This window comes from Bos mutus, chromosome 7 (assembly GCF_027580195.1).
Source record: "Bos mutus isolate GX-2022 chromosome 7, NWIPB_WYAK_1.1, whole genome shotgun sequence".
NCBI classification, from domain to species: domain Eukaryota; kingdom Metazoa; phylum Chordata; class Mammalia; order Artiodactyla; family Bovidae; genus Bos; species Bos mutus.
Window position 1 is genome coordinate 41,137,689 of NC_091623.1, and position 26,179 is coordinate 41,163,867.

Sequence of the window (26,179 nt, forward strand, 5' to 3'; positions counted from 1 at the left end):
CACCTATGGGGGTTTTATGGCAAAGGAATTGTCAAACATTTGTCAATTTAATTTTTTAAATTTTTAAAATTTACATTTTAATAACATAAATTTAGGGATATGTTAATTTAGGTCTAATGTTTAGTTTAGGTCTCTGTATAAATTTAAATAATAAATGTATAACCTCCTTATCTCATTTTGGTATACAGATATACCTAAATGCAAAATATATTTATATATGTATTTTATATATGGCAACAAGTATAAACTTATTGACATATAATATATATAAATCAATATACTTGAATTAATCTTTATAATTAATATATTAATTAATATATATTGCAGCAATACGCTGTATACCACGGCTAATACCAACCAACACAAACCAATGTAGTACAATAATACATGTCACACATATGAAATTATACAGTATATAGAACATATATCATCACAGCACATCAATCCATACCAATTAATATCAGCCACACACACATTATATTACTGCAATATATATTTAATTATACTGTATATATAATATGCATATATAGTATATATATTAATTTATATACAAATTAATTAAGTATAGATCCATAAATAGAATTAGGTATACCTTTATTATATTTTATTTATACCCATACCTAATTAGGCAAACTGTAATTAGGCAAATATATTTATATTATGTATTTATAATAATATATAAAGTATTGTTAATTGTACCGCCTGTTGATAACTAAGAAATTGAGAAAACCCTTCTCTGAGTATCTCCTATTTGAGACAACACGTCCATCCCCCATAGGGTAAAGGGGAGCATAGGAACTACATAGGGTTGGGAAAGTTCCACAGGTATCCTCAAACTGCCAATCTAACTTTTTGAACTTTTAACCACTGTGGGGGCTTGAGGGCAAATGAAACAAAATTTGACCCCTGAAATCTATCAGGGCAACTTGCCAATCATCACTACTTTGTAAAAGACTTGTAGTTGATCCTTATTGAGTGGAATTATTATACTTGCTACTTCTTTTCTAAAAAGTTCCACACTTCTTTTTTCCTCCTTTTATAATTAATTCTGCCGCCAAGCTGGGATAAGATAAAACTATTTTTCTTGGGGTCACTGGTAGATGGAACCAATGGGCCTTTTTGTCACAAGCACCCTGTAGGTGTATGTTTTGTGGCAAGAGTAATTTAATCTCACCTTTTGGTAATATTAATCCTAATTAACTGATCACTTAAAGTCTCATCTACTTAAACAAGAGCCGACTCTGTCTCATTAGTCAACTTTCTCGTAGAACTGGAATTAGGATCGCTTTTTAAGCAATCAAACAAAGGCTTTAAATCTGCAGTCGTGAGTTTTAAATGTGGGCTTATCCAATTAATGTCCCCTAATAATTTTTGGAAATCATTTAAAGTTAGTAAACAATCTCTCCGCAGCTTCAAAAGGGCATTATCAGTTTTCAAAACTTTAGGCAGACCTAAATATGAGAAGCAGGTAAACAGGAGCTGCACAACATCTTTATAAGCTTCTCCAGTTACCGTTTTGTGAACTAAATCTGGTCTACAGCTTTTTAGATGACAAGCAACCATCTAATCTTTGCTTGAATACTTCCAGCAATGGGGAACTCACTACTCTTCAAGGTTTTAAACTCTCCCTCACCTTTTTCTCTATGGAATGAGGTTCATGACATTGTACAGGAGACAGGGATCAAGACCATTCCCATAGAAAAGAAATGCAAAAAAGCAAAATTGCTGTCTGGGGAGGCCTTACAAATAGCTGTGAAAAGAAGAGAAGTGAAAAGCAAAGGAGAAAAGGAAAGATATAAACATCTGAATGCAGAGTTCCAAAGAATAGCAAGAAGAGATAAGAAAACCTTCTTCAGCGATCAATGCAAAGAAATAGAGGAAAACAACAGAATGGGAAAGACTAGGGATCTCTTCAAGAAAATTAGAGATACCGAAGGAAAATTTCATGCAAAGATGAGCTCGATAAAGGACAGAAATGGTATGGACCTAATAGAAGCAGAAGATATTAAGAAGAGGTGGCAAGAATACACAGAAGAACTGTACAAAAAAGATCTTCATGACCCAGATAATCACGATGGTGTGATCACTGACCTAGAGCCAGACATCCTGGAATGTGAAGTCAAGTGGGCCTTAGAAAGCATCACTACGAACAAAGCTAGTGGAGGTGATAGAATTCCAGTTGAGCTCTTCCAAATCCTGAAAGATGATGCTGTGAAAGTGCTGCACTCAATATGCCAGGAAATTTGGAAAACTCAGCAGTGGCCACAGGACTGGAAAAGATCAGTTTCCATTCCAATCCCAAAGAAAGGCAATGCCAAAGAATGCTCAAACTACTGCACAATTGCACTCACTCACATGCTAGTAAAGAAATGCTCAAAATTCTCCAAGCCACGCTTCAGCAATATGTGAACCATGAACTTCCTGATGTTCAAGCTGGTTTCAGAAAAGGCAGAGGAACCAGAGATCAAATTGCCAGCATCCACTGGATCATGGGAAAAGCAAGAGAGTTCCAGAAAAACATCTATTTCTGCTTTATTGATGATGCCAAAGCCTTTGACTGTGTGGATCACAATCAACTGTGGAAAATTCTTCGAGAGATGGGAATACCAGACCACCTGACCTGCCTCTTGAGAAATTTGTATGCAGGTCAGGAAGCAACAGTTAGAACTGGACATGGAACAACAGACTGGTTCCAAATAGGAAAAGGAGTACATCAAGGCTGTATATTGTCACCCTGTTTATTTAACTTATATGCAGAGTACATCATGAGAAACGCTGGACTGAAAGAAACAAACTGGAATCAAGATTGCCAGGAGAAATATCAATAACCTCAGATATACAGATGATACCACCCTTATGGCAGAAAGTGAAGAGGAACTCAAAAGCCTCTTGATGAAAGTGAAAGTGGAGAGTGAAAAAGTTGGCTTAAAGCTCAACATTCAGAAAACTAAGGTCATGGCATTCGGTCCCATCACTTCATGGGAAATAGATGGGGAAACAGTGGAAACAGTGTCAGACTTTATTTTTCTGGGCTCCAAAATCACTGCAGATGGTGACTGCAGCCATGAAATTAAAACACGCTTAGTCCTTGAAAGGAAAGTTATGACCAACCTAGATAGCATATTCAAAAGCAGAGACATTACTTTGCCAACAAAGGTTCGTCTAGTCAAGGCTATGGTTTTTCCTGTGGTCATGTATGGATGTGAGAGTTGGACTGTGAAGAAGGCTGAGCGCCGAAGAATTGATGCTTTTGAACTGTGGTGTTGGAGAAGACTCTTGAGTGTCCCTTGGACTCCAAGCAGATCCAACCAGTCCAATCTGAAGGAGATCAGCCCTGGGATTTCTTTAGAAGAAATGATGCTAAAGCTGAAACGCCAGTACTTTGGCCACCTCATGCGAAGAGTTGATTCATTGGAAGAGACTCTGATGCTGGGAGGTATTGGAGGCAGGAGGAGAAGGGGACGAGAGAGGATGAGATGGCTGGATGGCATCACCGACTGGATGGACGTGAGTCTGAGTGAACTCCGGGAGTTGGTGATGGACAGGGAGGCCTGGCGTGCTGCAATTCACGGGGTCGCAAAAAGTCGGACAGGACTCAGCGACTGATCTGATCTGATCTGATCACCTTTTTCTCTACAGCATTCCCACCCCGCATACCACTTTCTCTAATCCCAACTCATTTTCAGTAGTATGTGTTGGCCAGGAGCTGGGTCAGTCTTTCCCAGCAATGTTAAGAGACGTCTGTTCCTGCGCCTAATAGCCCTGACATTTTATTTTCTTGAATTGGAAGATCTTTTAAAGGTCTTGGAGCTGTAATTTCCTGCACCCAAAAGGCTAGATCACTAGATCTAAAGGCTCTGTGGCTCTTAGCTTGAGAAGTCAAGTTTTTTCCTGTCTGATAAGGTAAAAGCAAAAGCTGGGTTACTCTTAGACCTTTATTAATTTGCACAGTTTTGGTAGGGGGCGAGATCAAAACTTTAATTTCTTCAATATAATCAGAATCTACTGCACCATGCACCTTGAAAAGAAAGGGAGCTACGCCCTAGCACAAGTCCTACAATGCCCTCAGGCAGGGGGCCAGCCACTCCCATTGGAACCGGCATGTCAGGGGTTAATATTGTTGCTAAATCCCCTACCGGTCCTCTTTTTTCTTAGCCTGAGTGAGACCCCGCTGAGGGGGTTTTATCCAAGGAGCACGCTCTGCATATTGTGCACGCAGTCTTAAAAGCTCCACTGTTCAAAAAGCTTTTTATCTTCCTCTAGCTTAGGCAACACTTTGAGAGGCTTTGGGGGCAAAGTGGGGAACTCTTGGGTCCTGGAAGGCGCAAACGGAGGTGGCGGCGATCGGATCGCCTTAAATCACAAAGTGGTGGATAAGTTTTTTTTTTTTTTTTTAAAGGTTTGCGCAGAGAGGGAGGGAGCGCTCCAGGGCGCCTGGTCACAGCGTCTCTTACCGTCTCTCTCTCTCCCTCTCTTCCTGCCTTTCTCACTTTTCTCTCCCCCTTCTTTTTTCGCTACCCTTCTCTTTCCTTCGTTTCTTTCCCTTTACCCTCTTTCTCTCTAACTTTTTCTTCCCTCCTCCCTCTCTTTCTCTCTGTATCTTTTTCTAACTTCCTTTCTCTATCTTGCTGCGTTCCCTGATTCCTTCCTACTCCGTTCCTCTCTCCTTTTCACTCTTTAGCTCTTTCTCTATCTTTAGATCTTTCTCTATTTTCTTTTTCACTTTTTTTTTCTTTTTTCTTTTTATTTTTCTCTCCCTCTCTCTCTTTTTTTTTTTTTTTGGCTTGGGTGAGGCCCCCCTGAGGGGGGTTTCTGCAAGAAGCACACTGTGTATATTGCGTATTCTTTAAAAGCTCCTTTGTTTAAAAGAAAACTTTTTTTTAATCTTTTTCAGCCTTAGGCAATGCCCTGGGAGGCTTTGGATGTAAACTGGGGAATTCCTAGGCCCTGGGAGGTGCAAGCAGAGGTGGGGTAGCCACCTTAAATCAGAAATTGTTGGATAAATTTTTAAAGGTTTGTGTAGAGGGGGAGGGGGCTCGCCAGGGCGCCCGGCCGCAGCGTCCTGTAAGCCCTCTCCTTCCTCGGGAGGTAGAACACAGTCCCCCTACTTTTCTTCCTCAATGGCAGAAAATATGATCTGCGCAGAAGGTGGAGACCCACTACCATCCACCGCTATAGCCTCTCCCATAGGCTATCCCACAGCCTCATGACGAGGGTCCAGAACATTTTAATCATATTTATAGGATAAGTTTTTAGTTGTTGTTGTTGTTGTTTTTACCTTCACCCAAGTATCTAAATTAACAGTACCCTCTTCTGTAAACCAAGGACACTATTCTTGTACAAATAAAAAAAATGATTGAATGGTAGATTTTTTAACTTTGATTCCTCTCTTACTTAATAACTGCAAAATTACTCCTATAAAGAGCTGTCTTTCATTTGATTCAGTGTTACCCATGTCAGAAAATTTAGTAGAAGATATAGTTTTAGTTTTCAAAGATCAGGTTTTCCTTCAACCTTTTAACTCTAGAAACCAGGTTTTCTCTCTAACCCTTTTACACTTTCAATACTTCCCACTCCTCTCGCCCTGTCTATCCTACAGGGGGTCCGCGGCACCCTGAGTGGGGTCTTAGCCATCCCGAAAACTCAACACAGGGGGAACAATAGGGCTGATGACCCAGATTGTTCCGAGGGGGGAGCAATAGGGTTGATGACCCTAATTGCTCTGAGGGACCTACCTTCGAAAAGCCTGTCCAGGCACCACTTGCTGGGGTCCAGCCCCGGTGGATCCAGGGAATTCGAAGCGGGGACGGCGTCGGTGAGGATCAGGAAACAACTGCTTAATTAAACGTTAATTAAGGATATAAAGAGTGGTTAAATAAGGATAGCTCAGTGAGAAAATTTAGTGGAGAAAAGAGGCTGAATAATTCAGCCAGAAGGTGAGAAAGAACGACATGGTGAGACCAAGCTTCGGTGAACAAGGCCCGCACTTTATTTTCCAAAGTAGTTTTTATACCTTAAGTTATGCATAGAGGATAATGGGGGAAGGGGTAGAGTCATGCAGCAAGCCAGGCTTTCTTCCTGCAAACTTATCATATGCAAAAGTTTAGGTGATTTGCATCATCTTCTGGCCCAGAGGCCTGTTAACATTTTAAGACCCTTTCTTCAGAAAACTTATTTTTCTCTAAAGGTGATTAGTCAGGCGCCATCCTCCAAAAGCATTAGATAAAGTTGCATTCCTATAGAGCAAAAGTGTGGTGGGCTACAACAAGAAAAAGAATTAACTCAAGGGTCCAAGGTTACAAACATTAAAGCTACTACTTACACTAATTATATTAATCAATACACTGCCAGGGACACAGCAGGTAAGGGATATGGAGATTTAGCAGCAAACATTGGCCCAACAAGTGAAAAACCCTTCACCAATACAATTTCTAATCAATCTTTTAACTGCTCAAAGGAATCTGTATTTAGACAGTTTAGAACATCTCATGCCTCTCACAGTTGGGAGGCTCTGAACAATCACATGTGGCCAGAAAAACCTATTCAGGCAGGCTAGAGGACTTCCAAAGGAGTTTGTAGGTTGAAACACTGTTACACCCAGGAATTATTAACTGGAGCTGTAAGCTAACTCTTTTTTCAGAGAGAGGTAGTGGGGGACAGCCCCCTGTAAAGTCAGAGGTGTAGGTGAGAGCACAAAGCAGAAAGTAGGCAGATTCTGGTTTTGGGGGTAGATGCTCGAGAATTTCCAGGGGGACTCCTGAGGCTCAATCCCGCCTTTGCATATGCCAAGCCTCCTTCCTCATGACCTTTGCCATGGGCGGAGTCCTCACGCTGGTCCCAGCAGTAAAGTCAGACAGAAATTATAATGTGTTTCCATAAAGCTACACCACCCTTATGGCAGAAAGTGAAGAACTAAAGAGCCTCCTGATGAAAGTGAAAGAGGAGAGTGAAAAAGTTGGCTTAAAGCTCAACATTCAGAAAACTAAGATCATGGAATCTGTCCCATTACTTCATGGCAAACAGATGGGGAAACAATGGAAACAGTGACAGACTTTATTTTCTTGGGCTCTTAAATCACTGCAGATGGTGATTGCAGCCATGAAATTGAAAAATGCTTGCTCCTTAGAAGGAAAGTTATGACTAACCTAGAGAGCATATTAAAAAGCAGAGACATTACTTTGCCAACAAAGGTCCATCTAGTCAAAGGTATAGTTTTTTCCAGTAGTCATGTATGGATGAGAGAGTTGGACCACAAAGAAAGCTGAGCACCAAAGAATTGATGCTTTTGAACTGTGGTGTTGGAAAAGACTCTTGAGAGTCCTTTGGACTGCAAAGAGATCCAGCCAGTCCGTTCTAAAGGAGATCAGCCCTGGGTGTTCGTTGAAAGGACTGATGTTGAAGCTGAAACTCCAATACTTTGGCCACCTGATGCGAAGTACTGACTCATTTGAAAAGACCCTGATTCTAGGAAAGATTGAAGGTGGAAGGAGAAGGGGACAACAGAGGATGAGATGGTTGGATGGCATCACTGACTCAATGGACATGAGTTTGAGTGAACTCCAGGAGTTGGCAATGGACAGAGACACTTGGCGTGCTGCAGTCCACGGGGTTGCAAAGAGTTGGACACGACTGACTGACTGAACTGAACTGATAACCAAAAATAACTGAAGCATATCCTTTTTATGTAGCTATGTCATCTGAAAATGTATTAAAATATGTAACAGGAGACCTAAGTAAATGGAGAGAGATGTAATGTTTATAAATGAAAAAACTCCATATTTTAATGATAGAAATTTTTACCAATTTTATCTATCAATATAATTTTAACCAAAAATGTTGTGTGTGTGTGTGTGTGTGTGTAATATAAGATGATCCTAGAAGGGCAAGATCAAGATGGCAGAATAGAAGGGTGTGGACCTCACCTCCTCCCACAAATACATCAAAAATACATTCACAGGCTCATCCACAGTTGGTAAAGAATCCGCCTGCAATGCAGGAGACCTGGATTCAGTCCCTAGGTTGGGAAGATCCTCTGGAGGAAGGAATAGCTACCCACTCCAGTAGTCTGGCCTGGATAATTCCATGGACTGTATAGTCCATGGGGTTGCAAAGAGTCGGACACTACTGAGTGACTTTCACTCTCACTCTTCAAGGAACAATCTTCACAGAACACCTGCTGAACGGTGCCAGAAGATCTCATAAATCCAAAGTTGCAAGAAAGATCATCATGTAGCTGGGAAGGATGAAAGGAAAAAAGGAATCAGGATAGGACCTCCATCTCTGGGAGGAACTTGTAAAAGAGGAAAAGTTCCCTCACCCTGGAAGGTCCATTTACCAGCAGAGAGACCAGTCAAGATATCAGAAAAACTAAGTAGACATTTATCCAAAGAAAACATAAAGATGGGCAGCAGGCACATAAAAACATGCTCAAATGCTTAACCTTACTAAATAGTAGAGAAATGCAAACCAAAACTTCAATGAGGCACCCCCTTACACTGGTTAAAATGGCCATCATAAAAAGTGTACAAATAACAAATGCTGGAAAGGATGTGGAGAAAAGGAACCCTCCTACACTGCTGGTGGGAATATAAATTAGTGTAGCCACTATGGAAAACAGTATGGAGGCTTCTTAAAAAAACTAAAAGTTGCCATATACAGTGTAAGAGGGTTCCCTTTTCTCCACACCCTCTCCAGCATTTATTATTTGTAGACTTTTGGATCGCAGCCATTCTGACTGGAGTGAAATGGTACCTCATAGTGGTTGGAATGCAAACTAGTTCAGCCACTATGGAGAACAATGTGGAGATTCCTTAAAAAACTGGAAATAGAACTGCCTTATGATCCAGCAATCCCACTGCTGGGCATACACACGGAGGAAACCAGAAGGGAAAGAGACATGTGTACCCCAATGTTCATTGCAGCACTGTTTATAATAGCCAGGACATGGAAGCAACCTAGATGTCCATCAGCAGATGAATGGATAAGAAAGCTATGGTACATATACACAATGGAGTATTACTCAGCCATTAAAAAGAAAACATTTGAATCAGTTCTACTGAGGTGGATGAAACTGGAGCCTATTATACAGAGTGAGGTAAGCCAGAAGGAAAAACACCAATACAGTATAATAACACATATATATGGAATTTAGAAAGTTGGTAACAATAACCCTGTGTACGAGACAGCAAAAGAGACACTGATGTATAGAACAGTCTTATGGACTCTATGGGAGAGGGAGAGGGTGGGAAGATTTGGGAGAATGGCATTGAAACATGTAAAATATCATGTATGAAACGAGATGCCAGTCCAGGTTCGATGCACAGTACTGGATGCTTGGGGCTAGTACACTGGGACGACCCAGAGGGATGGTATGGGGAGGGAGGGAGGAGGGTTCAGGATGGGGAACATATGTATACCTGTGGCGGATTCATTTTGATAATTGGCAAAACTAATACAATTATGTAAAGTTTAAAAATAAAATAAAATTTAAAAAAAAAAAAAACAACAACTAAAAGTTGCCATATAATCAAGGGACCTCAGTCCTGGATGTATATCCAAAAACTAAAATTTGAAAAGATAGATGCACTCCTATGTTCATAGTAACACTATTTACCATAGTCAAGACATGGAAGCAACCTAAATGTCCATCAACAGATTAATGGATAAGTGGTATGGTATTGTACACAATGGAATACTACTCAGCCATAGAAAATAATTGAGTGATGCCATTTATGTCAACATGAATGCCTGTGCCTAGAGGTTATCGTACTAAGTGATGTCACAAAAAGAAAGATAAATACCATATGACATCATTTATAAGTACAATCTAAAATATGATGCAAAAGAACTTATTTATAAAACAGAAACAGACTCAAAGACATAGAAAACAAACTTAGGGTTACCAAAGGGAAAATAGGGGGAGGAAGGGTGAATTAGTACATTGGATAGGGGTCCACCTGCCCATGCAGGGGATGTGAGTTCAGGCCCTGGTCTGGGACGATTCCACAAGCTGTAGAGCAACCAAAGCCCAAGCACCTAGAGCCTGTGCTCTGTAACAAGAGAAGTCACCGCCGCAAGAAGCCCATGCATCATAACAAAGGGTAGCCACCACTCGCCGCAACTAGAGACAGCCCATGCACAGCAATGAAGATCCGTTGCAACCAAAAACAAATAAATGAATAATTAGACATTTTGCAAAACAAGATTTGATATGGGAAGACTTAAGCATCATGAAGTGGAAACAGTGACAGATCTTATTTTCTTGGGCTCCAAAATCACTGTGGACGGTGACTGCAGCCATGAAATTAAAAGACACTTGCTCCTTGGAAGAAAAGGTATGACCAACCTGCTGCTGCTGCTGCTAAGTCGCTTCAGTCATGTCCGATTCTGTGCGACCCCATAGACGGCAGCCCACCAGGCTCCCCCGTCCCTGGGATTCTCAAGGCAATCACATTGGAGTGGGTTGCCATATCCTTCTCCAATGCATGAAAGTGAAAAGTGAAAGTGAAGTCGCTCAGTCGTGTCCGACCCTCAACGACCCCGTGGACTAAAGCCTTCCAGGCTCCTCTGTCCATGGGATTTCCAAAGGCAAGAACACTGGAGTGGGTAGCCATTTCCTTCTCTAGGGGATCTTCCCGATCCAGGGATTGAGCCCACATCTCCTGCATTAGCAGGTGGATTCTTTACTACTGAGCTACCCGGGAAGCCTTTTTATTAGGAGACTATCTAAGATCAGATTAAAGCAGAGGAGTCCCCTGATCCTGATCAGCAGCCCCACCCTTGAGTCACTGCTGTATAGTTCAGTCTTGTGGCACTCCAGCCCTACCCTTCAGCTCTATTTGTTTTTCTTCCTTTTGTTTCCAAGACAAAAATCTGTTTTGTTGGCTTAGTGCTTAGGTCCCCTCCCTCCCTCTCTGAAGAATTTAGGCCCTGGAACTCAGGAAGCTTTTTCCCACTGGCTCCTGTTCCTCTTCTTGACTCATCGAAGCTCACCAACATTTTTACTACTCCTACAACCTCTCCTACTTATCTAAGAGGCTTGTAAGTATTAAGAAAAAACAAACAAACAATTTTTCTGTCTTTTAGGACACAAAGACACCTTCCTACAGGGAAGTTGCCTTTCTCCTCCTATGCTTTTGAAATGCAAATGTCCTACCTAGTCTTCCAGAAACCTTAACTTCCTATCTTTTTCAAAGTGAAATTATGAAAATGGGGTTCAGTTCAGTTCAGTCACTCAGTCCTGTGGGACTCTTTGTGACCCCATGGACCGCAGCACACCAGGCCTCCCTGTCCATCACCAACTCTCGGAGTTTACTCAGACTCATGTCCATCAAGTCAGTGATGCCATCCAACCATCTCATCCTCTGTCGTCCCCTTCTCCTCCCGCCTTCAATCTTTGTGAGCATCAGGGTCTTTTCCAATGAGCAGGCTGTTCGCATCAGGTGGCCAAATTATTGGAGTTTCAGCTTCAGTAGCAGTCCATCCAATGAACATCCAGGACTGATCTCCTTTAGGATGGACTGATTCTTCTCCAACACCACAGCTCAAAAGCATCAATTCCTCAGAAAAAGTGGGGTAAATAATTTAACACTTGAGCTGTCAAAGTCAAATACAAATTTTAAGTGTCTTTTCTTAAGTTTGCTAATCAGAAAATGCTAATATAATAGTTCAGTTACTTGTTTCTCAGTCTTGTTAGGGTCTTGTAAAGTTTAAAAAATTATAATACATAATTAAAGCTGCTAAATGATAAGGGAAGCATTTCAGTGTTTCAAACTATTAGGATATGTTGTCCTTGAGAGAAGGTATGTAGACTAGAGATACTTTTGTTTAGGAAAAAAGAGTTTGTCCTATAGCTGGTTGCCTGTGTGTGTGTGCGTGTGCATGTGTGTGTGAGTGAGTGTCCTCAGTCATTCAGTCATGTCGGATTCTTTGTGACCCCGTGGACTGTAGGCCACCAGGCTCCTCTTTCCATGAAATTTTACAGGCAAGAATACGGCAGTGGGTTGCCATTCCCTCCTCCAGGGGATCTTCCTGACCCAGGGGTCCAGCCTGCATCTGCCGTCTCCTGCATTGCCGGAGGATTTTTTACCCATTGAGCTATCAGCTATTGGGAAACCCTATGCATGGGGAAAAGCTAGGACAAATTAATAAGGATCCAGAAAGTAAAGACAATTTGTGAAAAAGGAACTTTGAGGAAAAAATCTGTACATTTTCAAGATTAAGACTAGATTGAATTTAATTAGGTAATTGAATTTTGTTATTAATAATGAGCTAATACAATGCTGGAATTTGACTTTTTTTTTCTCTCTGTTAAGAGAAGGAAGTTTTTCTTGACACTTCTATGAAAAGATTAACCCCTCATTGTCAGACTTTTGCCATCCTGATGTCCTTGTAGCATGGCAACAGTCTACTCCTAAATCAGAGAATTTGAATGTGTAAACAAGAACTGTAAATCAAATAGCCAGGGCTATGGGAAAGCCAAGATGGCCACTTCGCTTGTCCAGGCTCCCTGGCAAACTTCGTTTATTTATTTGATGAGTTAAAGCCTTCCTTGGCTGTAGGGCTAATAATGTGAGAGTCAATCCCTAGGCAACTTGATAAGAAGTCTGGGGTCCCTGAGGAGGAGAAAGGGGTCCCAAGCTCTCAAGGAGGAGATAGGGGTCTGGAGTTCTCAAGGAGGAGAAAAGGACACGCTTTTTCTCTACATTGCTTTGTCTTAGTCAATATAACAAGGTATCTTTTTTTAAAAATATTTATTTATTTATTTATTTCTGTCTTAGTTGCAGCATTTGGGATCTAATTCCCTGACCAGGGATCGAACTCAAGCTCCCTGTGTTGGGAGCACAGAGTCTTAGCCACTGGACCAGCAGGGAAGTCCCCACAATGTATCTTGTTCAGGACGTGTTTCTCCTTAACAACAGCCTTCTGACTAGGGTAGATCTGGTGAGGTCTTTCTATTGTTAGTTTCAATGTTAATTTAAGATGTATGTTGTGGGAGTGGATCTGGTAAAAGTATATAAAACCTTGATAAGACTAGTGAGGGGGGCACTCTCCATTCCCCTTCTGATGTCTGTGTCAGAAGCTTCTTCTGTCCCTTTTCTTCCTTTAATAAAACTCTGCTACACAAAAGCTCTTGAGTGATCAAGCCTGGCCCCTAGTCCCGAAGGTACATCTTCTCCTTCGGAGATCACGAATCCAACACCATTCACTGGAAACTATCAATGCCCTCACACAGAAAAAGAAATAGCTAGAAAATATGTTTTCCACTTGGGGTGTACTTTCTACAATCTCCAGTGATCAAGGTAACCACTTCACTGGGCCAATTACATAAGCCTTAACAAAAACCTCACAAAGTTCTTAAAGTCATCACTGTCTCTATCATTCTCAATCACCAGACAAGGTCAACAAAACTAATGGAAAAACTGCACTCAAAGAGAACAAAAATTAACGACATGGGATTAAATGAATTGCTAAATATGATTATAATTTTTATGACTTTTGTCTTACATAGCTAGACAAATTTAGGCATCTAACCATGACCTTTGAGTTTAGGACCCTTCCCAACATTTGAGCTCAACTTTTTTTCCAAGATGGATTCTAGCCCCAGAGGCCTATGGGATCACGAATTAGCATCACATATTATGAGGTGTGCCCCCTCCTGTCTCCTGAGAAGCCTGTATGCAATACAAGAAGCAACAGTTAGAAGCAGACATGGAACAATGGACTGGTTCAAAATCGGGAAATGAGTATGTCAAGGCTGTATATTGTCACCCTGCTTATTTAACTTCTATGCAGAGCACATCATGCAATACCCTGGGCTAGATGACTTACAAGCTGGAATCAGTATTGCAGGAGAAATATCAATAACCTCAGATATGCAGATAAAACCACCCTTATGGCAGAAAGTGAAGAAGAACTAAAGAGCCTCTTGAGGAGAGTGAAAGAAGAGAGTGGAAAAGCCGGCTTAAAACTCAATATTAAAAAAAAAAAAAAAAAAAACTAAGGTCATGGCATTTGGTCCCATCACTTCATGAAAAATAGATGGGGAAAAAATAGAAACAGTGACAGATTTTATTTTCTTTGGCTCCAACATCACTGTGGATGGTGACTGCAGCCACAAAATTAAAAGATGCCTGCTCCTTGGAAGAAAAACTGTGACACACCTAGATAGCATGTTAAAAAGCAGAGACATCACTTTGCCTACAAAGGTCCATATACTCAAAGCCATGGTTTTTCCAGTCGTTATGTACAGATGTGAGAGTTGGACCAGAAAGAAGGCTGAGAGCCAAAGAATTGATGCTTTCAAACTGTGGTGCTGGAGAAGACTCTTGAGAGTCCCTTGGACTGCAAGGAGATCTAACCAGTCCATCCTATAGGAAATCAACTCTGAATATTCATTGGAAGGACTGATGCTGAAGCTCCAGTACTTTGGCCGCCTGATGTGAAGAGTTGACTCATTGGAAAAGACCCTGATGCTGGGAAAGTTTGAACGCAGGAAGAGAAGGGGATGACAGAGGATAAGATGGTTGGATGACATCACCAACTCAATAGACATAAGTCTGAGCAAAGTCCAAGAAATAGAGAAGGACAGGGAAGCCTGGTGTGCTGCAGTCTACAGGGTCACAAGGAGTCAGACATGACTTAGGGACTGAACAGAACCCCTCCTTTTCCATCCTCAAGAAGCCTTTCTTGTTGTTCAGTCACTAAGTTGTGTTGGGCTCCTTGGACCCCACGTGTCTCCCTTGCCCCAAGCATGGGAAACGTATGACCTCTTAATCCTTTACTCAAACGAGGGTTAGCCCCTCTTCACACCTGGCATAACTGTTATCTTAAGGTTTCTGTATGAGACAAAACCTGACTATTTACCCTTCTTTAGTTGTTACTTCCATTTTGGAGAGCAAACAGGAGGCTGATTGTAAATATTTAACCTGGGGCCCACCTATCTCCTGTTTCAGGAAATACAAACAGGAGTCTAGTTACAAGTGTCCAGAATAAACTATCTTTTTCTTGCCCCAAGAAATGAAAACAGGAGGCTAGTTGTAAATGCCTAGCCTTGCGTCTATCTCCTGCTTCAAGTTAACCTGGATGGACCACTTTCTCTTCTGCCTGGTTGAGGGACTAAAACAATGTAAAGTAAATATAAACAAGGTAAATGTAGACTAAAACCTGTTAATTACAGGCAACCGGCCGCTATAAACCAAGGACCACAAGGAAATCTCACCACCTACAACTGAGCGAGAGAAGTACTCATAGAGTATATTAATTTGGATTATTGACTGCTTCATCTCATGGGCTGCCCAAGACATAGGAGGAAAATACAAAAGATGACCTTGGGACCAAACATTGCCTCCCCAGAGCTCCTTAGGGCACCCATCTCTGTACAATGGAGACAGGAGAAGGAGAGGGAGAAGGAGAAACACAAGGATAAAAGGCAGGCCCAACTGTTGGCAACATTATAAGCCTGACACTCAACTCCTGGGTGCCCACAGAAGGCTCCGTCGGCAAGAGCCATCCCTGTGGGAAACCGGGTCACTGGAAGACAGATCGGCTGGAGACTTAGAAGCCCTGTAAGCCATGGCGCCAAACAAGTTCAGCCCTTGGAAGAGAGACTGCCCCTTAGTCTAAAGGGACCTTGGGTCAGCCACTGACTGAAGGCTGGCCTTGAGCTGAAGTGCCCCTCAGCTCTGGCTAGCTTCCTAATCAAGGACCATCATCATGAGGACAGAGCCTGGAGCAACTTTGGATGTAGCAGGCAATGACTTCAGATGGTCCTCAGTCAAGGGTATTGGTCTATCAACACCCAAGAGACAACGTCATTCTATGTGGGACCGTGGATCAGCCCCTAGAACAAGTGGACAGGGACCCAACAGTCACAAGAGGAGCGACCCTAAACCCCTCTACAATCCTTTTCAGCAGGAAGTAGACAGAGAGAGACAACATTCACCTTCCCAAACATATTAGGGTCCCAACTCCCGAAGGGAGATTACTAAGTAGTTAGTCAGACATAAGCAGGTCCTGCCCTTTCTTGGATAGGGTCATCTTTCCCTCCCCTACATGGACACTCATGATCAGAACATACCCAGAGACGTCCCGTTGTGGCTGAGGACCACCACTAAGTTTGCAGCCATAACAGGACCAAGCAAGATAAAATCACCAGGACAGGTTGGTTCAGGTGCATCAAGGCCTAAACGGTGACTCAAACCTGGGGTTCCTTTACCATATTTGTAATAAGTTAGCCTTATGGTTTTTGCCCCCCATCCAACCATTGGTTTCACTTGGGTGCTTATGGATAAGCACCTGTGCACTAGGAGAAAAGTTATACAATATAACCTAAAGTTATCAATCAAGTTGTCAGTCAAATGAAACAGGACACAGGAAGGGACTACCACTCTAAAAAAACCCAATCCTGCCCCACTGCAAGGCTGCTTCTCATTTCTATACAGCCCACTCCCATCCTTTCTCAGGAGCATACCTTTGCTTTGCTTAAAACTCTTGCTACCTAAAATTCTTCTATGTTTCTCATCTGAATTCTTTCCCTCAAGAGGACAAGAACTGAGGAAATCACCATTCTACTGATGACATTAGCACTGCTAATTTTAAGCTTATAATGTAAAAAAGAAATACTCTTACTTTCAAATGTAAATATTCAAACCATCATCAAGAATATTTGTATACAGTAATTTGAGGAGTAAATTGCATTGCAGGGTGATAAAGAAATCACCCTTTCAAGTGCTCATTTCTACACCCCAGGGTTTCCCTGGTGGCCCAGACAGAAAATAATCTGCCTGCAATTCAGGAGACCTGGGTTCAATCCCTGGGTCGGGAAGATCCCCTGGAGAAGGAAATAGCAACCCACTCCAGTATTCTTGCTTGGAGAATTCCTTGGACAGAGGAGCCTCACAAAGAGTTGGACATGACTAAGTGACTAACATACACACCATGTAATAGCTCCCACTGTGCTATTATTTCTCTCTCTCTTTCTTATATTTGTGGTTTACACACACAGAGGAAAAAAAAAATACTTGAGAATGAGTCAGCTGTTAACAATATATCAGAATGAATGAACTTTGGTTTACATTCAGCCAGTTGTCCCTATCAAAAAGTGAGAAATTTTATCCTGGCATTAGTGGAGATGGTGAATCAGCCAGTTAACCGGAGCACTGATTAAACAGTGATCTAAAACTTACTGTGTGCATATACAAACTCTTTAGACTTGACAACAAGATTTGTTAAAAAAAACCTTTTCATTTTCATTTTCAAAGAAAAGCTACATTTTTAAAAATTATAAGAGAAATACTTTTAAATCCACAGGTAGTATGAATAATTCAGGTTTTATTTAAAAAATAAGTGAAGTCAATCACCAAAGTTACAGAAATGTTGGTCTTTTTCCTCCTCACAAGAAATCCTTACTTCAGATATTTTCCAGAACTCAACTCTTGCAGGGAGTTTCAGAGGGAAGTGATGAGAGGGTATTAAAAAAAAGAAAATCCCTCCATTGTTTTGAGTCAAAATTGTTTAGTTGGTGACAGAAACCATTATTTCAGTGAAAAATTGAAATAATATGGGATACTCCAGGCAAGAATACTGGAGTGGGCTGCCATTTCCTCCTCCAGAGGATCTTCCAGACCCAGGGATCAAACCTGTATCTCTGCATTACAGGTAGATTCTTTACCGCCTGAGCCACAAGCCAGGTAATAATATTACTAGTTATATTTAATGAAATACAGTGAAAGGTGGAGTGGGTAAATTAGCTTTCTAATCCTTCTTACAAAGTCTATGTGTTACCAACTCTGTTGCTTTGCCATCATGCGCCTCCCTCAAATGGAAACCAATTGCTTTTATCTAAGTTTCAGGAGGAAGTTGCAAAGAGAAAAACAAGAATTAGTTAGAATAATGAAATTAAAAGACACTTGTTCCTTGGAAGAAAAGCTATGACAAACCTAGACAGCATATTAAAAAGCAGAGACATCACTTTGCTGACAAAGGTCCATACGGTTAAAGCTATGGTTTTTCTAGTAGACATGTACGGATGTGAGATTTGGCCCATAAACAAGATTGAGTGTCAAAGAATTGATGCTTTTGAACTGTGGCACTGGAGAAGACTCTTGAGAGTCCCTTGGACTGCAAGGAGATCCAACCAGTCCATCCTAAAGGAAATAAGCCCTGAATATTCATTGGAAGGACTGATGCTCAAGCTGAAACTCCAATACTTTGGCCACCTGATTCGAAGAGCCTACTCATTTGAAAAGACCCTGATGTTGAGAAAGATTGAGGGCAGAAGAAGAGGGAGACAGAGGATGAGATGTTTGGATGGCATCATTGACTCAATGGAAATGAATTTGAAAAAGCTTTGGGAGATAGTGAAGGACAGAAAAGCCTGGCATGCTGTAATCCATGGGGTCGCAAAGAGTCAGACATGAATGAGCAACTGAACAACAAGAAGTTAGAACCAAATCCAAGGTGGCAGAAGATCTGGCTTCCATTAGATTGCATCCTCATTATGCACTCATTGTAATAATGTGAGCATGCTGAAGAGGCATCCACCAGTGCCATAACGGTTGGCAATTGAATCCATGACAACCGGAGAAGCTCACACAAAGACTGAAGGGTGGTGCTGCGTCAATTCCAGGTCCAAACCACACTTCTGTTCTCAGATAGGTCATGAATGCTCCTCCCACTCTTTCCAGTTCCCTTTCCTTTATCTTGACCCTCATATTCATGCAGTACCTCTATCCCAACTGAATTGAGAAGTTAATTTGCAAACTAAGTTTCTGCTTCAGCATTCTTTCAACATTGAATAAAACTTGTGCTGTTTCAGTCTCAGCATTCATTTCATTACTGGCTATGTGAATCTGAGCAGAAAAAGAACCTCCATGGCTGAAACAAGGGGTCTCAGCCCTGGTTAGGTCCCCAGCACAGGTCCAGGCAACTAACTCAGTAACATTTCTCATGTGTTTCTGTTTCTTGCTGGGAGGAAAACACGTTTGTTAAATGCTGTCTCTGCAAGATTTAATAATTTTAATTATTAGACTGTAATTACCAATGGAAACAATAACTTGTCTACTCAATGAAAAGTTGAACATTTCTTATTCCAAAACTTATACTGTTTGACATTTCTCCAAAGAAGACATACAGATGGCTAACAAACACATGAAAAGATGCTCAACACCATTCATTATCAGAGAAATGCAAATCAAAACCAAAATGAGGTACCATCTCACGCCAGTCAGAATGACTGCTATCAAAAAGTCTACAAACAATAAATGCTGGAGAGGGTGCGGAGAAAAGGGAACCCTCTTACACTGTTGGTGGGAATGCAAACTAGCATGGCCACTATGGAGAACAGTGTGGAGATACCTTAAAAAACTGGAAAGAGAACTGCCATACGACCCAGCAATCCCACTGCTGGGCATACACACCGAGGAAACCAGAATTGAAAGAGACACATGTACCCCAGTGTTCATCACAGCACTGTTTATGATAGCTAGGACATGGAAGCAGCCTAGATGTCCATCAGCAGATGAATGGATAAGAAAGCTGTGGTACGTATACACAATGGAGTATTACTCAGCCATTAAAAAGAACATATCTGAGTCAGTTCTACTGAGGTGGATGAAACTGGAGCCTGTTATACAAAGTGAAGAAAGTCAGAAAGAAAAACACCAATACAAAATTTTAGCACATACATATGGAATTTAGAAAGATGGTAGTGATGACCCTGCATGGGAGACAGCAAAAGAGACAGAGATATAAAGAACAGACTTTTGGACTCTGTGGGTGTCCAAGGCAAGGGTGGGGTAATTTGAGAAAATAGTATTGAAACATGTATATTACCATATGTGAAATAGATCACCAGTCCAAGTTCGATGCATGAAGCAGGGCACTCAAAGCTGGTGCACTGGAACAACTCTGACAGATGGGATGGGGAGGGAGGTGGGAGGGGGTTCAGGATGGGGGGGCACATGTACACCCGTGGCTGATTCATGTCAATGTATGGCAAAATCTACCACAATATTGTAAAGCAATTAGCCTCCAATTAAAATTAATTAATTAAAAATAAAGAAATGTACTGTTTGTCATCTCCCTTGTTCTATGAACTTAGTAATGTTGTCCCTCAAAATTCCTTAACTACAATCACCTATTTCAGTTAATTGAAATTATACAGTCATTCCAGCTATAAGCTCTGTGCCTTTTTAAAATCATTTCATCTTTATTATATACTACATGGTTTTTCCTGTGGTCATGTATGGATGTGAGAGTTGGACTGTGAAGAAGGTTGAGCGCTGAAGAATTGATGCTTTTGAAATGTGGTGTTGGAGAAGACTCTTGAGAGTCCCTTGGACTGCAAGGAGAGCCAACCAGTCCATTCTGAAGGAGATCAGCCCTGGGATTTCTTTGGAAGGAATGATGCTAAAGCTGAAACGCCAGTACTTTGGCCACCTCATGCGAAGAGTTGACTCATTGGAAAAGACTCTGATGCTGGGAGGGATTGGGGGCAGGAGGAGAAGGGGACGACAGAGGATGAGATGGCTGGATGGCATCACTGACTCGATGGACGTGAGTCTGGGTGGACTCTGGGAGTTGGTGTTGGACAGGGAGGCCTGGCGTGCTGTGATTCATGGGGTCGCAAAGAGTCGGACACGACTGAGTGACTGAACTGAACTGAACTGATATACTACGTTTCCAAAGTCCATTAATTATTCTCTTTTCCATATACCCAGTTCCAGACCCCTTAAAAATACTCAAGTGCATCATTAAAATTATCTTGTAACTACCCACTCTTGCCAGATTACCCCTATTCAAAAGCCTCATGCTGCTTCTAAATTGTCCAACTATGATGTTCTTGATTAGGACACCCTGACCTGAAAGAAAAAGGAAAGTGAACAAACAACAGCAACAGAAAACAGACGGTTCCTGATGTTACCTACAGAGTAAGAATCGAAAGCTCCTCACTGAGTGGCCGAAAGAAAGAACATTGGTTTTATATTATCCTTCTAGTATTTATTAACTGATTATTCTTAGAGAAGTTAAACTTTCTGAGACTTAATTTCTTCAAAAAGGCTGCTGCTGCTGCTGCTAAGTCACGTCAGTCGTGTCCGACTCTGTGCGACCCCATAGACGGCAGCCCACCAGGCTCCCCCGTCCCTGGGATTCTCCAGGCTAGTAACACCTAAAAAAGCTGCTGTGCTAGTAAAGTGAGACTGTTCACATGAGACTGTTCAGTAGAGCAGAAAATCCAGAGATCAGGCTTTCTTCTTTCTTTACTCAGAGTAGTCCCAGACTGCTTTTTAGATAACTTCTTGCCATGCCCACTCCCTTGCAATTTGAACTCAAACATTCCAGTTTCTCAAAAACATGTGCATACCTATGTCTCATTTCTTCTTCTTGGTGTTCATCCCACTTGGCCAACTTCTCATCTTTCAAGATGTAGTTCAGGTGTTACCTCTCCTGTGACAGTTGCCCTAAGCCACCCGTACTCCATAAGCAGAAGAAATTCCTGAGTCCTCTGAGCTGACAACAGCACATTTCAGAGTTTTCACATGCTCTGTGCCAAGAACTGTGAATTTTTATCTCCTCTCAAGCTCACAAGTTGGCCTGTCAGTTTCATGCTGGCAGAAGACAAGAGAGTCCTGGATTAGAGACAATGACTTCATTAATCACAGCACAGCAAGCAACCCAAGATTGATGTTCAGATTGGTTCTCCCTGCTCCTCAGTCCCAAGCTGTGGAGGCAGAGCCCAGGCGGATACAGAGCAAGCAGTGGAATCCGGAGTACAGAGAATCTGAGTCTATTGATGGCCTCAGAGCAAACCTGACAACTTTAGCCCCCAAGGGAAGCGCTATCTTTACACAGGACAATAAACAAGCCCATGCTTTGCTCCACGTGGAAACGCCAATGCTGTCTTAAGGCTTTCCCTCTAAAATGAGAATGAAAGGGCAGCTAGTTCTGCTTGTGAATTTTGCAGAAACCCAAGAGCTCCATAGGGAACTGTCTCCCGACACTTGCATGGGAGTTTTCCCTCTGTTTCCAAGTTGAGGGAGGACAGACATTGGACAGTGTCCCATTCTCACTTTATACGACCTCAGTGCCAATAAAAGGGACATCTGTTAAAGAGAGGCTGATCCAATCTCGTTTTCAAGGTAGAAAATCTCCAAAGAAGAGCAAATGAAGGTGACAATACAAAGTAGGCAAGGTAAGCCCAAGTTGAGAGAGAGTTTCAAATGTACATATTTTTCATTTTAAACTGGGGTGACTATAAATTATCTAAGGATATGCTTTTGACTCTAGTAACATCACAAATCCCTAAATTTTTTCTTTTATTTTTTTGTTGGAAAAGTATTGGCTTCATTTTGTTGTTGTTGTTCAGTCACCAAGTCACTTCCAACTCTTTGAAACCCCATGGACTGCAGCACACCAGGCTTCTCTGTCCCTCTCCATCTCCTGGAGTTTGCCCAAGTTCATGTCCATAGCATCAGTGATGTCATCCAACCATCTTATCCTCTGTCGTCCCCTTCTCCTTCTGCCTTTAGTCTTTCCCAGCATCAGGGTCTTTTTCAATGAGTCAGCTTTCCAAGTCAGGTGGCCAAAGAATTGGAGCTTCAGCTTCAGCATCAGTCCTTCCAAAGAGTATTTAGGGTTGATGTCCTTTAAGATTGACTGGTTTGATCTCCTTGCTTTTCAAGGAACTCTCAAGAGTCTTCTCCAGTACCACAGTTTGAAAGCATCAGTTCTTCAGCACTCTCCCTTCTTTACGGTCCAGCTCTCATATTTGTACATGACTACTGGAAAGACCGTAGCTTTGACTGTATGAACCTTTGTCTGCAAAGTGATTTCTTGGACTTTTAACACACTGTCTAGGTTTGCCATAGCTTTCCTGCCAAGAAGCAATAATTTTCTAATTCCATGGCTGCAGTCACCATCCACAGTGATTTTAGAGCCCAAGAAGAGGAAATCTGTCATTGCTTCCACATTTCCCCCTTCTATTTGCCATGAACTGATGGGATTGGATGCCATGATCATAGTTTATTCAATATTGAGTTTTAAGCCTACTTTTTCACTCTCCTCCTTCACCCTCATCAAGAGGTTCTTTAGTTCCTCTTCGCTTTCTGCCAGTAGAGTGGTATCATCCACATATCTGAGGTTGTTAATATTTCTCCCAGCAATCTTGATTCCAGCTTGTAACTCATCCAGCCCAGCATTTTGCATGATGTGGTCTGCCTATAAATTAAATAAACAGTATGATAATAAACAGCCTTGTCATACTCCTTTCTCAATCCTGAACCAGTCAGTTGTTCCATACAGAGTTCTAACTGTTGATTCTGGACCTGTATTCAGCTTTCTCAGGAGACAGGTAAGGTGGTCTGGTATTCCCATCTCTCTAAGAGTTTTCCACATTTTGTTGTGATCCACACAGTCAAAGGATTTAGCGTAGTCAATTAAACAGAGGTAGATGTTTTGCTGGAATTCCTTTACTTTCTTTATGATCCAGAAAATGGTGGCAATTTGATCTCTGGTTCCTCTACCTTTTATAAACCCAGCTTGAACATCTGGAAGTTCTTGGTTCACATAATGCTGAAACCTAGCTTGGAGAATTTTGAGCATAACCTTACTAGCATGGGAGAGGAGTGCAATTGTCTGGTAGTTTGAACATTCTTTAGTACCACCTTTCTTGGGAACTGGGTTGAGGATTGACTTTTTCCAGTCCTATGGCCACTGCTGAGTTTTCCAAATTTGCTGACAAATTGAGTGCAACACTTCAATAGCATCATCTTTTAAGATTTTAAATAGTTCTGCTGGAATTCCATCACCTCCACTAGCTTTATTGGCAGCAGCGCTTCCTAAGGCCCACTTGACTTCACACTCCAGGATGTCTGGCTCTGAGTGAGAGACTACACCATCTTAGTTATCCAGGTCATTAAGATCTTTTTCATCCAGTTATTCTGTGTATTCTTTTTATCTCTTCTTAATCTCTTTTGCTTCTATTAGGTCTTTACCATTTCTTCCCTTTATTGTGCCCATCTTTGGATGAAATATTCCTTTGATATTTCCATTTTTCTTGAAGAGGTCTCTGTTGTTTTCCTCTATTTCTTTTTACTGTTCATAGAAGAAGACCTTCTTGCCTCTCCTTGCTGTTCTCTGGAACTCTGCATTCCGTTTGGAGTACCTTTCCCTTTCTCCCTTGTTTTTCCCTTCTCTTCTTTCCTTGGTTTCATATCTACCCAAACTTCTGCTATCAACTGTGAGTAGCAGCCATATCTTAATGGTACCTACTGTGAGCCTCATCATTCATCTACATCATCTCTAATGCTTATACAACCATGTGAGGAACTTTCCATATTCCAAATTTTTGGAATGAGTACTTGCATTATCCAAAGTGACAGAACTAAGAAGTGGAGGACCTGTTTTTCAAGCCCAGTCTGTTTGTTTCCAAATTCTATGAACTAAACTTCCTCATGACAATGCTCTTCTGTGATTACCTTCCCTCCAGGACCAACAGCTAAGACAAGGGAAGTGGAGTTAATTCTGGAAGCTGGCCCAGACTCAGGTTCCGGGTGACCACATGGATGGTGCTAAGCAGAGGCCGCCAAGTGCGGAGATGGAGAAGGCCCTGAGTCCCACTTTGCCTGCCTTTGGGTTTAACTAAAGCCCATCCTAACTACAGAAACAGGGGAGCACAGTGTTTCTCTTTTCACTTCATAGGAAGGTTGGGGCAACCTCTCTTTGGCACAAGAGACAGGAATGCTTCAAAATGCAGACCAATTTTATAAAGATTCCTGTTAGCATTTCTAGTTCTCAGATTAGCATTGTCCATAAAGTCCCAGATGGTTCCTGCTTCTGCTACTTAGAAGATAAATTATCTAACCTCTCCAGGCCTCTGTTTCATTGTATGTAAAGTGAAAAAGTACTCCCTATAAAAGCAAAGAATAAAAGCAAAAAAGTCTGTGGGTTGTCTAACAGAGTGCCTGAATCATGAATGGTGGCCCCTGTCTCTCTCAGACATTACAAGGCTGAGATTATTATGTGCTACTTCTAGAAGACTAACAGATATCATAGATAAAGAAAACACCAGTCTCAGAGAACTTAAATATTTAATTTTAGATGAAGCTGACTGCATGCTGGATATGGATTCTGGACCAGAAATAAAAATCTAATTTCCTGCCCAGCAATTGAATGAACATCAAACCCTTATGTTCAGTGCAGTTTTCCCAGAGGAAATTCAAAGCTTGGCTGAGGGGTTTTAGAAGTTAAACTATTTGTTTGTGGCTGTTGGATAAGCAAGTAGAGCAAGAGACCATTCTCCCAGCTGGCTAGTACTCAAAATAAGAAAAACCTGTAGAAATTCTGTAAAACATAGGTGATTAAAAACAAACAAACAAACAAAAAAAACTATGGCTTTTGTTGAGACTGAGAAGAAAGAAGATTTTACTGTAACTTTTCTTTGCCAGGAAAAAGCAGCAACCATACATATTCACGGTGGTCTGGAACAGAGAGAGCAAACTTGGGGATTTTCATTGTGGAAAGTGCCCAGTTCTTGCAGCTACTACAGCAGCTGCCAAAGGGCTGGATATTGAAAGTATCTGATTTGTTATCCATTCTGATGATCTATTGATGAATGTGTTCATTGAATCTGGTGTACTGGTCAACGTGGGAACCCTTGCAGAGCTATTTCCTTTTTTGATGCTCAGATAACCACGCGGCACAACCTCCAATGAAAGTACTTCCAGAAGCTCATCAGGGTGCTCTGAACGGCTGGAAGAACATGCCTTGAGCACAAGTGTTCCTGGCTTCAGTGACATTACAAGAGGAAATATGTTTGCATCCAATGATATGGAAAAGAATTATCAGGGCATAAGCACTCTGAATGTAGCAAGATTTTCTTTTTCACAAAGTCCCAATCCAATCCATGATGAGTCATGGGATTAAAGCTAAAACACATAAGTCTGTAGTATAGTTTTGCTGCAAAGAAGGAAACAATTTTAAGTTTTAATTCAAGTGTGAAGTCTGACATTCTATATTTCCTGTCTTCCTGTTCTTACTCAGACCCTCAAAAAAATAAATCTTTACTGACTAATGTGTGATCTAAAAATATTATACTTACTGATACAAATGATGTTAACTGGAAAGATTAAAGCACTCATCTTGAAAAAAAAATTTTTTTGAAAGCAGCTTACAGTTTCCA

The 26,179-nt window shown here is 41.4% G+C and overlaps 1 pseudogene; it reads left to right on the plus strand.

Moving 5' to 3' along the window:
• Positions 1-25,923, plus strand: part of LOC138988575 (probable ATP-dependent RNA helicase DDX4) — a 136,954-nt pseudogene extending 111,031 nt beyond the window's left edge.
• Positions 25,924-26,179: the final 256 nt, after the last annotated feature.